The following is a 5,674-nucleotide window of genomic DNA, read 5'->3' as shown; positions in this document are numbered from 1 at the left end:
AACAAGGCATAAATCCAACATTTTCCATGTGCCAAAATTAGAAGAATCCTATGAAGCTCATCAAGGCTTGCTCGTGAGTATTAATGAGTCTTCAAGTCTCTTGATCATTTCACTTAATGATGGAGCCGTGCACTTAAAATGGAAGGGAATCCCATGCTCATCCAACCGTGGCATTGAAGTTCAATTGGCCAAGTCATTAAGTTTGTTTTCAATTGTAATAAGGCACATGTGCCATTTCTTTTACTACTCGAATATAGTCTAAATTAGGAGTAGATTCATTGCTTTTAGAGTATCCAATGTAAGCGTGCAAGGCATGCACTTTATGATTCCAACCGAGGGAGCCTTAGAGGCTTGCCTATATATGTAATGCTTTATGTTATGGAATAAACACATTGAGTCAAAAACTAAATTGTATTCCTTTGTGAATCAAAGAGGATTATATCCTTGTGAGAGTATTCTCCAAACCTTTTTGGCTGAACCAAGATTAGAAGTTCTTATCAAGAACCAAGTTCTTGTGGTGAGCATCACTTGGCTTATCAAACAACTGAATTGTTTGTGGCGCCCCACCTCATATCTTTTCCATCTTCTTTTATCCAAACAACAAGTTATTTCCGCTGCATAACTCAAAGGCTTAACTCAACCGTGAGCCTAGGCCATACACCAACCAAGATAGATCATTTCACGAGCCTTTTACCCAAGAGATTCACATCAGAAATGATAGTATGTTAAAAATTACAAACATGTAGAAGCGATAGATAAATGAGTAAAAACAATTTGCTATTCCAATTGCTTAATAATAGCTTACATTTGCGTGGCTACATAATACACGGCAGTATGGAATTAGTAGGTACAAGAGTTGAGAATCTTAGCTTACATTCATAATTGAATGCTTAATGCTTATTTATAAGCTTCACACAATGCCTCATTGTGGTATGTTTTGTCATATTGTGATGGACTGGATTTTTCGCAATTAGTATCGTCAATTTATTGTCACAAAACAATTATAGTAGGTTCAGCCTCTTGGTATCCTATATCATCGAGTATTTGTCAAAGCCATATAGTTTGGTTGGTTATCACTACAGCTGCTACGCACTCAACTTTTGTTGTTGATGGTGCAATTATTACTTACTTCTTAGATGTTCAAGAGAATACTCCCAAACCAAGTGAGAAGATATAGCCTGATGTGCTCTTCATGTCATCCATTGAACTTGTTGCTCAATCATTATTAGTGTAGTTGTGCAATGTTGAGTTGGTGTTTGTTTTATACCATATAAAAAACTCTTTTGTTCCATGCAAGTATATGAGAATTCGCTTTCCAACTTCAAAGTCGATCGTGACTAATGATAAGCTACAAACTCTTAGTAGAAGACTTGTAGCATACATGATATTTGATTGTGTGGTAGTGATATATAGAAGACTTCTAGACAAACTCATGTAGAGAAATGCATTCGCCTTTGGAGATTCATTGTCCTTTTGTAGCTTATCATTAGTCACGATTAGAGTAGCATATGGTTCAAAATCACACATGTTGAACTTCTTTAGTAGTTCTTCGATGTATTTTTTTTTGTGAGTTGAATATGCCTTCTTTTATTTGATTTACCTGAATTATGAGGAAATAGTGCATTAAGCCAAGGTTTGTTATCTCAAAAATCTTCATCATGTCTTCTTTGAACTCTACTCTAAACATTATGTAGTTTCCACTGTATATAAGATTATCTACGTGCGAGGAAACTATTAGAGTATCATACTAACCTTAGGTCGTAATGTATAGTATAAACTCATTCTTACTCCTCATGAATCCTTTATCGATGAACTACATATCAATTTTATTATACCTTGCTTGAGGAGCTTGTTTCAAGCCATATAGAGCCTTCTTCAAACATACCCTTACTTTCGTGGCCCTTGTTCATGAACCGTTGTGGCTGCTCCACGTAGATCTCTTCTTGAAGTACTCCATTGAGGAATGCAGACTTGACATCTAGCTTGTAAATTCTCTATCATCTTTCTTTTATAAGATCTATTAGAGCTCTTATAGTACCTAAACGATCAATTGATGCAAAATTTTCATTATAGTCAATTCCTGATTGTTGACAGTATCCCTTAGTTACTAGTCTAGCCTTGTGCTTATGTATAGTGCTATCAAGATTAAGCTTTATTTTATAGACCCATTTTATTCCAATGATGTCTTTATCTTTTGGACAAACTACTAGCTCCCATATATTGTTTTACTCGATCATACTTTTCTCTTCTTCCATTGCCTTAACTCACACTTCTTGCCTTGATACTTCTACAAAGCTCCCAGGTTCAACTATAGCCAGGTTGAATGTCTCATATATTTCTACCAAAGATATTGCTCATATCAGAGACGATTTTGGCGAAGATTGTTCATGTGGGAGTGTAGTTAGCATACTTGGTCTACTGCTTCTTCTTCAACTTCTTCTATTACTTGTGGTTATTGTGTTGGTATTGAAATGTTGCATCTCTTAATTCTTCCTTCATTCCAATTACAAACGACACTTATATCAATTTCAATATTACTACTGTTGATAAGTTTCAATGTTTCCATGTTGTATATTCGATAGCCTTTTGACTGTATGCTATATCCCAATAAGATTTCTTCTATCATTTTGTCTTATAGTTTGTGCCTTTTTGGGGACATTTATGTAGCGGATGGATAGAAAGACTCTTTGGCTTAGTTGATGACTTTATACCACTCTAAGCTTCTATAGGAATTTAGCCTTCGACTACCTTTGTTGGACGCATATTCAATATGTAAACAACTATGTAGACTGCCTCAGCCAAAAGTGTGTTTGGAAAACCTTTCTCCTTCAGAATCGGTCTAACTATCTCCATGGCAATGCCGATTTTTCTTTCAGACACCCCATTTTGTTGCAAAGTGTATGTGACTGTTAGTGGACGCTTTATGCCTTCATGTTCACAAAATTTATCAAACTCATGAGAGTCGTACTCTTTGCCACAATTGCTTCTAAGTACTTTTATATGTTTCCCACTTTGCTTCTCGACAATGGCCTTGAACTTCTTGAATATTCCAAAGACTTCTGATTTTTATTTTATAAAGTAGACCCTTGTCATTCTATACAAGTCATCAATGAAAAAGATGAAGTGCATGTTGTTAGCAAGTGATGAAGTCCTCATTGGTCGTCATACGTTAGTGTGGATAAGCTCCAACAAGTAGTTTGCTCTCTAAGATTCCCTAGTGAAAAGGGTAGTTTGTGTTGCTTCCCATGTAAACATCCTTCTCTTGTTCATTAATTCTCTTGTTCGACTCCAACATGATTCAGTTTGACTTGATGATTATCTTTATTGCGACAATTTTGCTCTAAATGCCCATATCTTTTGCAATATTGCGATTGTGGTTTTCTGTGATGTCAATAATATTTTTCTAAATGGTCTGACTTCTTGCATATGTTGCATGGAGGATATTTTCTTTGATTGCTTCTAGAGAAATCTATCGAAAAATCTCCTTTCTTTTAGAAAAATCTCTTTCTTTCTAGAATATTTTGCACCATAATTATTTATTTTTCACATTCTTTGTTCTAAGACCTTAGTGTGAGCTTCAATTGAAAGGTATTTCGTAGTGAACATTCATCATGCAAACCTAATATTTTCTCATAAGCTTCTGTATAGTCTATTAGTTCTATCACAAATAGAGTAGAGAAATCTTTTGTTTGCTCAATCATAGTAATGATTAAATCAAATTTTTGGGATCAAAGATTATAATTTTTTAACAATTCTTTTGTCAACAATATTTTTCTCATATGCTTTTATTTGATTGACTATTTATTTTATTTTAGAATAATAATATTTTATGGTCTTAGAGTCTCATTTTAAGTTATACAAACTCACGCTTAAGAGTTTAAAGTTTAATGGTGAATATCTTATCGCTACCATAAAACTCCTCCTTAAGTATATTCCATAATTCTTTGGCATTTGTAGCTCCCATTATTAAAAAATAGTCTATTCTATAACTTGTTGTAGAATAAATAATACATTTGCATCTTTTTGTATATTCTCCTTCAACTCCTTTTCAAAGGATCATTAAGAGTTGAAACATTCTTTGGAGTAGTGAATCCTTCTTCTACCATGTCCCATAAATCTTAGTACCATGAGAAAGTAATCATCTTAGTACTAAAAAAATCCTAGTTTTCTAAAGGTAAAATTATGATAGGAATAGATGATGATTAAAAAGTGTTAATCATAGCTCTAAGAGGTATAAAGATGTAGGTTTAGTGTGGATAAATGATTATTTCATGGTAGTTGAAAATTGAGTGATATTCTATGTCCAATATTGTCATAAATTTTGGGTCACACATGTAATATCTAAAAGTGTTTGTATCATTATTTTTTATTAGTCAAATTAAAGTGATCTACTTCAAGTAAGGTTTATAGCCATAGACATAATTATTATGAAAATTATTATGTAGATACCAAATATCTTATTTATATTTTTATAGTGGGTAAAAATAATAAATAAGAAAATTCAAAAGGCATCACCCTTCATGAAAGGGAATTCATGTCTTATAAATAGGGGTTATGGTCCCTAATTGTTGACAAAATAAAATCAACTCTATTCTCTTCTTCTCATTGGAAGAGGAACTAAAAACTAAGGGTAATCGATATTAGAAGATCACTAATCCATCAAGAAGTTCATTTCCTTCAAGAAGATTTCATGGATCCTTCAAGTACGTTTCCACTTTCTTTTTTTTTCTTGATGATTTGACATGATTGATATATTTATACAATGATAATATTATTGTCATATTTTGTATCTTCTATAATATAAGATTATTATAAGTGGGATGAGAGCCACGGTTCATGTTAAATCATTAAGATATAGGTTTCTCAATTCTGATATATATTTATTCTTCAGAATATGATATAAATTATCTTTGCATTATTTTATAACTTATTTTTTATGTGTAAACATTAAAAGACATGCATTCTTTCGGCAAGAGAGATTTGCCTCACATTTTATAAAATCTGCATGTATCCTGTATCACATTTTATAAAATCTGCATGTATCCTGTATCACATTTTATAAAATCTGCATGTATCCTGTATCACATTTTATAAAATCTGCATGTATCCTGTATCACATTTTATAAAATCTGCATGTATCCTGTATCACATTTTATAAAATCTGCATGTATCCTGTATCACATTTTATAAAATCTGCATGTATCCTGTATCACATTTTATAAAATCTGCATGTATCCTGTATCACATTTTATAAAATCTGCATGTATCCTGTATCACATTTTATAAAATCTGCATGTATCCTGTATCACATTTTATAAAATCTGCATGTATCCTGTATCACATTTTATAAAATCTGCATGTATCCTGTATCACATTTTATAAAATCTGCATGTATCCTGTATCACATTTTATAAAATCTGCATGTATCCTGTATCACATTTTATAAAATCTGCATGTATCCTGTATCACATTTTATAAAATCTGCATGTATCCTGTATCACATTTTATAAAATCTGCATGTATCCTGTATCACATTTTATAAAATCTGCATGTATCCTGTATCACATTTTATAAAATCTGCATGTATCCTGTATCACATTTTATAAAATCTGCATGTATCCTGTATCACATTTTATAAAATCTGCATGTATCCTGTATCACATTTTATAAAATC

The sequence above is a fragment of the Lupinus angustifolius genome, chromosome LG05 (genome assembly GCF_001865875.1).
Source record: "Lupinus angustifolius cultivar Tanjil chromosome LG05, LupAngTanjil_v1.0, whole genome shotgun sequence".
Lineage (NCBI taxonomy): Eukaryota > Viridiplantae > Streptophyta > Magnoliopsida > Fabales > Fabaceae > Lupinus > Lupinus angustifolius.
The sequence above is the reverse complement of the archived record's forward strand: the minus strand, read 5'-3'. Positions refer to the sequence as shown.